Source organism: Callorhinus ursinus, unplaced genomic scaffold, assembly GCF_003265705.2.
Source record: "Callorhinus ursinus isolate GAN/ISIS: 27379988/994484 unplaced genomic scaffold, GSC_fseal_2.0 scaffold4, whole genome shotgun sequence".
In the NCBI taxonomy this organism is placed as follows: Eukaryota; Metazoa; Chordata; class Mammalia; order Carnivora; family Otariidae; genus Callorhinus; species Callorhinus ursinus.
In genome coordinates, this window is record NW_027397066.1 from 137,147,498 (window position 1) to 137,158,997 (window position 11,500).

The following is an 11,500-nucleotide window of genomic DNA, read 5'->3' on the forward strand; positions in this document are numbered from 1 at the left end:
TAATGACATTTACTACAATTTCTTCTATTCTTTGGAATTAAAAGTTTTAAACATCTGATTTTCCAGATGTCTTTGCAACTACAGGTGGCCATGTGATATAATTTTGGTCAATGAGATGTAATCAAATTTTTGAGTGGAACTTCTGGGAAAGCAGTTTAATAGAGAAAGAAGCAACTGGTATCTTTTCTTGTGTTTGGTCTCCAGGTCCTACCCTTCTTCCCAATTGGAATGTATATACCAAACCTGGGGGTGAGACAGACATATTGCAGCCATGATGAACACAGTTACATGTTGCAGATAGACAGAAAGAGTTTGATAATATCATGAGCTGCTACAATAACTTACCTTTACCTAATTCTGAACTCACTTTACATTAGGAAAAAAAGAAAGAATATTTAAGAGTGTAGGCCACTATCATGGAGTTTTCTGATATAAACTATTCCTGTTCTTATTTTCCCTTTTCTTACTAATACCTATTTCTATCCCTCTTTTTCATAGGCAACAAACTAATGTGTTCCATACATGTTCTTAATCTGCAAATGTTACTATAATATATGCCTTTGTTTCATGAATATTTTATTTTCATTTACTCAAGTGGCCTTAGGGGTTAAGACCTATTTACTATTTTTCTCATTCATCTCCAGATTTTGGAGATCTATCCATGTGCTGTGTGTACTGTGGTCTCTTTCTTTTTACGACTTTTGCTTTACTATTTATTTTTTATGTGCCTAGAGACAGACACCCTGTGATGGCAAACAGTTTTCATGAACACCTTGTTATAGGTCTTCTCAGGTCCTCTGAGAATTTTTCCCCCCTTTGGGAACACATCCATTCAGGATTAGGATCACTAAATCTTAAAGTTTATGCATGCTTAATTTCCCTAGATACTGTCAAGAATTCCCTTTCTTCCCAGCCTTGTCACCAGTAGATTTTATCCACATCTAAACATTTTCAATTTGTTTTAATTTGCTTTTTTCCCCTGACGACTTAGGAAGTTTGCACAGCCACTGGGCTACAACTTCTGTAAACTTATTGTTCATTTCTATGTCAGTTTTACTATTGAAATAGTTTCCTTTATTTTTATTGTCCTATAATTAGAACTCTTTCTTATTTATATTATTAACAGTTTATTTTAGTTTTATATATTTAGAAGATATTTAGAAAGATCTTTCATCCGTTGTTTATATATCTGTAGCTTTGGTTATAGAGAATGTCAGTAAAGATAATTTAAAACATTTGTGTGTGTATTATCAAATCCGTTTTCTCATGATCTTGTCTGCTGTGCTTTTTGGGCCTCATTTAAGAAGTTCTTCTCCCCCCTTGGTAACATCAAAAGCTCTTCCCAGTTATTTTCTATTGTCTTTACACTTTTTTTCCCTTGTACTTGAGGACATTAATACACTTCAAGTGCAACATCATTTGGAATAAAATAGTGATACAGCTGCACATTTCTCCATAGAGTGAGTTGTTAGTTTTCTCAACACTACCTCCTAAATAACGCATCCTTACTTCATCTGTAATAAACCGTTTCTCACATAAATATACATGTTTCTCATATACACATGTTACTGTGTTTTCCATTTTGTTCTCTTAGTCAAATTCCTTGTTTTTGTACCAATTTAGTACTATGGTTTCTCAATACACATCAATATCTGTCAACAAGAGTATCCTTCCTTATCTTGTTTATCAATGTTGACCTGCAACTGAATACTTTCATATCCATTTTAGAATAAGATTGTCAAATGTCTGAGGATACTCAGTTGCTCAGCCTGAAATCTTACTTTGATTGTATTGATAATGTGTGTTATTCTGGAAGGAATTGACATGTTAGGTATATAAATGTAGCTATTTATCCCTGTACATGGTATACTTTCTATTTATTTAAATCTATTTTTAAAACTTTTTGTATTTTACTACTTTATTATAGTTGTAATTTACTCTATAAAAGTGTTAGCTCTTTATGTTGGCTGCTAGGCATTTAATACTTTTGTTGTTATTCTGAGTTATATTTGTTTAAATAATGCTTATTAGTTGATTCTGCTGCTACAAAGAAGTGATATAAAGGCCATAAGTTGTTTTATCCAGCCACTTTGATGAATTTTCTCATATGTTGATTCACTTGAGTTTATATCACATTTTCTAAAAATTCTCTTTTCCAATCCTCATGTTTCTCATGCATTTTCCTTATAGCTTTACCCTTCTCTCCCACTAATGTTAAACATTAGAAGTGAGAGTATTACTGATAATATACTAACTTAAATGCATTAATGAGAATGTGCCTAAAGTCTCTCTGTTAAGTATATTTGCTGGTTCTGTCAGTAATATACCTTTTACAGAATTAGATAAGATACAATATATTCCTAATATTCATAAATTAAATGGTCTTTTTTTCTTTCATCATACCTAACTGGTTAATAAAATCAGCTGAATAGTTTTTCTACTTGCTCTTTTTTCCTATAATTATTATTTTTTTAAAGATTTTATTTATTTATTTGACAGAGAGAGAGACAGCGAGAGAGAGGGAACACAAGCAGGGGGAGCAGGAGAGGGAGAAGCAGGCTTACCACCGAGCAGGGAGCTCGATGCAGGGCTCGATCCCAGGACCCTGGGATCATGACCTGAGCCGAAGGCAGACGCTTAACTGACTGAACCACCCAGGCGCCCCTTTTTTCCTATAATTATTTAAACTCATTTTACAAGATATTGATTATCTGTTCATTATAAATCTGATTTCACCTCTAATGCCAAGGAAGATGAATGATATAGCCCTCTGCATATTAAAGCAGTAATAAAATATTAAATTGTACTTTTCATTTTTCTTAGAAGTTGATATGTAAATGAGACAATAAACCAAAATAAATAAAATTTCAATAATCTAAGTATAAGCATTCAACAAATATCTATACATAGAACTACATACACCTAAGCAGAAAATGCACACTTATATTAAGCTATAAAGAAAGTTTTAAAATATTTACCATAAAATAATCTACAAAAAGTCTTATTTTCCCCTAAAGAATCAACAGCATACAAAATATGGTCTTCATTCACAATGTAATAAAATAGAAATTAGTAATTTTTAAAATATGGAAGAAGAAATACAAATTTTTGCATACTAAATAAAATACAACTTACTAACTCTGTCTAGAAGAAGGAATTACCTAAAAAATTAAAAATACTTAGAGCTAAATACCAATGAAAACATTAGATACTAAATTTTGTGGGGTACTGAAAAAAGCACATAAAGAGAAATTTGTAGTTTAGAATACATTTATGAAAAGACATTTGCAATGACGTGGATGGAATTGGAGGGTGTTATGTGAGTGAAATAAGTCAATCAGAGAAAGACATGTATCATATGATCTCACTGATATGAGGAATTCTTAATCTCAGGAAACAAACTGAGGGTTGCTGGAGTGGTGGGGGGTGGGAGGGATGGGGTGGCTGGGTGATAGACATTGGGGAGGGTATGTGCTATGGTGAGCGCTGTGAATTGTGCAAGACTGTTGAATCACAGGTCTGTACCTCTGAAACAAATAATGCAATATATGTTAAGAAAAAAAACAAAAGAAGAAGATAGCAGGAGGGGAAGAATGAAGGGGAGTAAATCGGAGAGGGATACAAACCATAAGAGACAATGGACTCTGAAAAACAAACTGAGGGTTCTAGAGGGGAGGGGGCTGGGGGGATGGGTTAGCCTGGTGATGGGTATTAAAGAGGGCACGTTCTGCATGGAGCACTGGGTGTTATGCACAAACAATGACTCATGGAACACTACATCAAAAACTAATGATGTAATGTATGGTGATTAACATAACAATAAAAAAATTTAAAGGAAAAAAATAAATAAATACAGTTAAACTAAAAAAAAAGAAAAGACAAATTAGAGAAATAAAAATAATGAGCAAGCAACCACTTCAAGAAGTTGGAAAAATAAAACTGAAAAAAAAATAAATATAAAAAGTAACAATATAGGAAAAAAGAATATATAATTAAGGCTTATAAAACTAAAAGCAAGTTTCTGGAAAAGATAGCTGAAGTGGGCAAACTTCCAGTGATGCTGACCAAGAAAAAAAAGGGGGGAATATATAAATGAAATTGTTAAGTATATACTACCATAATAAAGATTTAAAGTAATAGTTATAGAATAAAATGCATATCTACATGCTAATTAGTTCCATAACATAAACAAAATTGAGGAACATTTAGAAAAAAATATAATATGCTAGAATTGGGCAAAGAGAAATTAGGAAAGATGAATAAACAGATGTACACTAAAGAATCTGAAATGACAAAACTCTCTCTTTTTTTCTTTTTTTTTTTTAAAGATTTTATTTATTTATTTGACAGAGAGAGACACAGTGAGAGCAGGAACACAAGCAGTGGGAGTGGGAGAGGGAGAGGCAGGCTTCCCGCGGAGCAGGGAAGGACCCTGGGATCATGACCTGAGCCGAAGGCAGATGCTTAACGACTGAGCCACCCAGGCGCCCCCCCCCCTTATTTTCTTTAAACAAAGGTGACACATGTGTCTCATGGAAGACAGAGTAATGGACCCCTAAAGATGTCCAAGATATAATCCCAGGAACCTGTAAATATGTTACTTTACATCTCAAAAAGGTATTATAAAGTTACCAATCAGCTGACCTTTTGCTAAAAAATTATCCTGGATTATCCAGGTGGAATCAATGAAATTGAATGGACTTGTAAAAGTGGAAAAGAAAGCAGAAGCGACTATCAGAGCCACCAACTGTGGAAAAAGGGACAGAAGAGACTCTAAGTATGATGAGGACTTAGCCCACCATTGGCAGCTTTGAAGCTGGAGAAAGGAGGTCTTGAGCCAAGGGGATGTGGCCAAACTCTAGAGCTGATAGCCACCCAGGAAACAAGGATCACAGCCCTACAGCTACAAGAAACTGCTACATGTCAAAAATTCAAGTGAGTAAGGGAATGGATTCATCCCTAGGACCCCCACAAAGAAAAGTAGCCCTGCAGAAACCTTGAAGTGAGCTTCAGTATCAGACTTCTGAACTACAGAATTCTAAGATAGTAAATCTATGTTGTTTCATTGTGATAATATTTTACAGCAGCAATAACAAACTAATATATGCTCTGAGCAGCCTTTATTTCCTGCCTCTCTTCAAAACTCCTATGTTCCATCTTAAATTACTTTCGGTTTCACAAGTACTTCAGAGATAATGAATTTTAAGCTTGGACACTTTTAGAAAAATAGTTTTCTCTAGAATTCTCTTACTAAGGAGCACTACTCAACTCAAAGAAAACAAAAAGAACTCTTTTATGTTAAAATTTCTCTGACTCTTTTCTCGCAAATCTACTGCCTTACTACTCTACTCTTCAGTAAAAATAGTAGGAATCTGAGTTTGATAGGGCAAGGGCTGTATCTTATTTAACTTTAAATTTCTGGCTTAGAAACTCACAAATAGGAAGAAGTAACAAATACTTGTTTTATGAATGAATGGCACATTGGCAGGAAGTCCCCTGGCTTCATAAATCCAGGGAGTCAATCAGCATACAAAGCAGGAAATAAATTTCAGGCATAGAGACTGAGAGAAACATAGAAAGAAAGCTTTGGAAACATTTTATAACTGACACCCCCCCCCCAAAAAAAAAGTAAGAAAGGATAATGCTTGGATGTGCATTTTCTTCCCTGGAAATTGTCTTTCTGATGATCCATGCTTCAGTCAATTCACTTTGACTAATAGCTTACTACATCAATAGTGACATATCACTAAACTCTGGTGCACATTTTGGGCCAGAGGAAACGTCTTTAAAATTATTTCCAGGATTGCCTGACTGCCTACATGTCCTCATCTTTTAAATATTTTATTTTTGGTGTCTGCACAAATGTTATCTATCTCTAAAGGAAAATTCTCAAGGGTAAGCACCAGGTCTATATTTGATTTACCTCTCAAAACTTTTTTTTTCTTAATAGCATGTAGCAGAGTATTCTACACCTTGTATGCATTCAAATGATCTAAATCTATTTTTTAATTTAGAAAATGAAGTAAACATGATTTTACTCCACTAGATTTTTCCTTTTAGCCAAATGAGTCAATCTGCCTCTTCTGTGCCATGCACCTATGTACATGGACCAACAACCATTGTTCAATACTCAGAGCACTCCAGGTGACTTTCCAATTGTAAAACCTGCAACCAGAAGTCTAGTTGAGCTTATCTCTTAATTGCACTTGATTCTGGGCTGCTGAGATATTCAAATGACTAAACCGCACAAGTACACCTTGATACATATCATGTGTTCTATTTTTAATTTTTATAGCATTTGTTGAAAATAGTATCTTAGTTGGAATAGGAAAGAATTAATATTATGTTGAAAATTATCTTACTTTCTCCAAATAATTTTCCCTGATCATTCATAAAAAAATTTTTATTTTTTTAATTTTTTTTAAAGATTCTATTTATTTAATTGACAGAGGGAGAGACACACACACAGTGAGAGCAGGAACACAAGCAGTGGGAGAGCGAGAGGGGGAAGCAGGCCTCCTGCCGAGCAGGGAGCCCGATGTGGGGCTCGATCCCAGGACCCTAGGATCATGACCTGAGCCGAAGGCAGTTGCTTAACCGACTGAGCCACCCAGGCACCCCTTTAAAAAATATTTTTAAATGACTATTTACATGAGTTAAATAAATCACTAAAGAATAAATTGACAAATAAAAAAATCTACTTTTAATGTTAAATGTCTAAGAATGAATTGAAAACAAAGTACTATTGATTTAAATGAAACTGCCCATTTTAAGTAATTTATCACATTACAAAAAATATTATTTAAAACTTTCAAAATGATAGCTAATACAAACTCAGAATTTGGTACAATGCTGCTCTTTGACTTTTTCCAAAGTGTTTCAAAGTCTAGAACCTGAAAAAGACACTCATTTACATAAAGCACAAATATTTATTTTCATCTTTATGACAATATTATAAAAAACCAATACTATAAAAATCATGTAACATTCTTACCCCTATTATTACTGCTATTATTATTCATCTTTTGGAATTGAGAAAACTGAGACTTATAGAAGTTAATTATTTTAAAATAACCTACTTTATTTCAGAGTCAATTCAAATCCTTTTCTGTTTACTTCAAAGCCAAATGTCACAGCCACTATTCTATGCTTCTCAAATTAATTTTAAAAAATGTGACTGCCTTTTATTTAGCATATATATGTATTGGAGTATAAGCAATCTTTTGTATATAAAATATTCTTCACTCTTCTCAACCTTGTACATGATTATTCCATACAGAAAGCACTGAATACAGGACCTGCTACAATCAGCACTCGTTAGCTTCTCATACTACGAGTATTATTGTCATTCTTATTAGCATCTCTACTGTAGAGATTTAAGAATATAGAACTCAAGAGCCAAGTAATTTCACTCGGGCGATAGAAACAGTAATACCTGAGTAAGAGTTTGAAATCAAATTTGTTTCTAGTCCTATTTAGTAGAATTTACCAAACCGTATCTGCCAACTATCAAATGTGCAAGTCCAAAAGATTAGCAACCGGAAACTTTCTTGTTTCTCAGATCTTCAGCATCCTGATAACAACATATATGTAGTCACCCTGATGATCCTTGCCCCTTAATTAAATCTGCTTAATGTGATTTAAAACAAATTCCTCCCTCACCTAACTGTGTTGTACAATTAATCTACCAAACCCAATAGCTTTGTTCCTAAGCATATTATTTACTTTTGTGTATTTGACAGGTCTCCAGAAATACATGAGATTAAAATTATATTAATTTCCATTTGTGCAAAACACCATGTGGCTTTCAAAATATGTTGGTATTTCCATATAAATTATCATTGAACAATTATAGCAACCATCTGGAAAACCCTGTGAGATAAGATAAAAAAGCACTTTACTGCATTTATCAACTAAATAAGTTTAGAGAAGATGGGCAATACAGAAAATTACACAGCTGAGGTGGCAGAGTAGCAACTGGATTGAGTTTTCTATGTGTGATCCCCCTTTTTTCTATCTCCCCACATTCTCCTTATCTTTGCACTAATCCCACTTCACTCCTGTGCCTTAGCTTGCAGATTCCAGATTTTAAAAATTCACCAAAGTGGCTCAGAACTCTAATGGCTATTCGACACTGTCCTCTTCTTAAATTGTTTGCAACACATATGGGAGAAAAATTAATAAATATTCGAAGATCTCTTTTTGTTGTTAGTCGTTTCATACTCCTTATGGAACACAATTTGGTCACACTTGTTTCAATTCTGAAAAGTCTCTTCAATGAAGTAATACTGGCAACTGTGGACACTGCTGGTAGTTTCCTTTCAATGTATATCCTTTTCCACCTATAATGTTAAATATGGAAACACAGTATTTTGTCCATTTCCGTATTAAAAGTGAAACTGCTAAGTAAAATGACATCTAGTCGTCACTTTTTTTTTATCGTTATGTTAATCACCATATATTACATCATTAGTTTTTGATGTAGTGTTCCATGATTCATTGTTTGTGCATAACACCCAGTGCTCCATGCAGAATGTGCCCCCTTGAATACCCATGAGAGACGATGGACTCTAGTCGTCACTTCTAACTTGTGGTCTGTTAGACTTCTTGATTCACCACCATTTAAACTACTAGTCTTATCTTCAGAATTACTGGCATTTTTAGCCTTGTATTTAAGTAGATTGAAAGTTTTGTCTTCAAACAAAAAGCATATGATTTAAATTTAGCATAATGTCATTTGACTTTTATATTGAAACTCATATTAAACCACATTTGTATGGAGCAGGAAAGAAATACTGTGCGTGTCAACTGGCTACTGTATTTTTAATTTCCATTCATTTAAAATGTCAAAATTAAAGGAAGCAGTAAATCTAAAGCACAAGTTAAGTTCAAGAACTTAATGAGGTGTGATGTGATATTATTTAGAAAAAAAGTTTTATTATATAAATCTATAAAAGTTTCTGCTATGATTTTACAACCTGTATTCTAAAACTTATAATGCTTTAATTTCCTTAATTCTTGAGTGGTAAATTTAATTAGCAATAATTGCACCTCCGATAAACCTCATTGGCTACGATACTGCCACTGCGCAAAGCTTCTTGAGTGGTAAATTTAAAGAACTAAAATCTTTTTCTAACTAAAACAGCATTTTCTATTTTACTTAATAGTTTTCTTTTGCTCAGCCTTTCAAATTTAGTATCCAAGGGGCGCCTGAGTGGCTCAGTCGTTAAGCGTCTGCCTTTGGCTCGGGTCGTGACCCCAGGGTCCTGGGATCGAGCCCCGTGTCAGGCTCCCTGCTCCGTGGGAAACCTGCTTCTCCCTCTCCTCCTCCCCCTGCTTGTGTTCCTTCTCTCGCTGTGTCTCTCTCTGTCAAATAAATAAATAAAATCTTTAAAAAAAATTTAGTATCCAAGAATGTATGTGTGCCCATGTAGATTGATTACATGTCCTTTACCATTTTTCTATTCCATGCTATGGCTTCCAGGACCTGAGCACGTATTTGATTCCTGAATTTCTTACTCCCTATGATTCAAGACTGAGAGTTAAAATGTCTAGATTCTGATTCAGCTGCACCATGCTTTATTTTGTTGGTGGTGATTTATTTCTTATATAATTTTTAAAGAAATATTTGATCCATACATAAAAGAAGATAGTATAAAAGAGCCCCATGTGCCTATATCCAGGTTTACTGAACATTAATATTTGTCATATATGGTCGGAACTTCCTTTTTTGAGAACAAAAATATTACAGATTCGGTTGAAGTCCTGTGTAATGCTCCACATCACATTTATTCTCACCAATTGCCATTCCCAATAACAAACTCAACCAAAAAGGTAGTGTATTTTCTTCATATTCGTGCATTTTAGAATTATATTACATATGTATGGGCCTCCAACAGAGTATGCCAATTATAGTATGTTTTTAAAGTTGACATATATTGTACCTGTGAGATTATGCTGCAATTGGCTCTTTCTTTTAAAGTATTGTTTCAGATGTATCCATTTCATGTGCATGTATAGCATGAGTTCATTCTCTGTAATTTTTCTCCATATTTAATCATGCAAATATATATGCCTGGATATAGTTATTCCCATATTATAGTTGCTTCCAATTTTTCAGGTACAAAAATTTCCACAATAAAGATTAGAATAATCTTCCAAATGAAAGTATGCAAGGATTTTACAAATGTAGTTGTTCAGGTAGAAAATACGCTTTTTACCAGATTTTTTTAAATGTTCTCAGAGGTGGTTACACCAATTTATACCATCACCAACAATATTTCTTGAGCTACTTCTCACCAGTGCTTGATGTTGGCAGATTTTACATATTCCCCACATCTGCTGTATGCTGAATTATACCTTACTGTTGTTTAATGTTCACTTCAGTGACTATTCATAAGCTTACCATTGTTTCTTATGTTCTTAGTCACTTTTGTGAATTGTTAATAACCTTTACGAATTTTCTATTGAGTTGCTCTTTCTTATTGATTGGTTGGGGATTTTAAAAAAATAAATTCTGCTCATTCATCCACTGTTAGTTATATATGTCACAAGTATATTTCCCTAGTCTGTGATTTTACTTTTTCCTTGGGGATGATGCATTAGTTTGGACAGTTTTTATTTTTAATCTAGCCAATGTCATCTAGCCAACCCTTACTGGTTTATCCACTTACCAGGCTATGTGAAAAACTGACTTCTTCCTTTTATTCTAAACTATGAAAATTATGTTTTGTGTTTTATACCTAAGTTTTAAATACACCTCGATGGTTGTTATTGTATAGGTAAAGAAATGATCTAATTCTATAATATTTTTTACATAAGAATAAGCAATTTTCCAAGCATTTTCTCTTCTTTCTCTATGCAGAGCAACTCTAATGATCTCACTCCAAATTATAGATTCATAAGTAGTTTTAGGTTTCTTTTTCCAGTTGATCATCTTCTAACAAAAGCCACTGTTCTTATTTCTATTGCCATAGATTAATTTCTACATTCTTGAAAATCATATGAAAGTAATTTTCTATGTGTATACACACACATATATATAAATGTTTATGTTCACATACATACACATATATGTATATACATAAAGTTAGGAGATACAGTCATGTGGTCAAATGCATTAGTAGGGAAGGTAGGTTTGATTGTCTGGCATACCTCTCTACTACTCCTATTTGTGTCACTTAATCATGCAACTTACTTGTTACTTCAGGACATACTTGATGCCACTCTCATGGACCTACCTCCATTTAAACGTTGGTGGTGACCCTGATTCTTTCTGAATCTCCTTCAGGGTAATTTTTCCTTCTTCTTGAAGAATGGCACACGTTCACAGTTGAACTAGATCTATTATCACATACTGTGAGATCCAAGAAATCCAACAACTTTTCTTCAGTTTGTCCCATCTCTGTCTCCTTCAGTTCAGAATGGCAGTGCTCCTACTTGTATGATCCCGTAAGCTCTTTATTGAGTGACAGTGTAGACACACCCATGGTGTTTTCTT

General features: G+C 33.8%; 1 pseudogene; it reads right to left on the reverse strand.

The window, feature by feature from the left end:
• Window positions 1-8,973: 8,973 nt before the first annotated feature.
• Window positions 8,974-9,096, reverse strand: LOC112826274 (U4 spliceosomal RNA; annotated as a pseudogene).
• Between the last annotated feature and the right edge of the window lie 2,404 nt (window positions 9,097-11,500).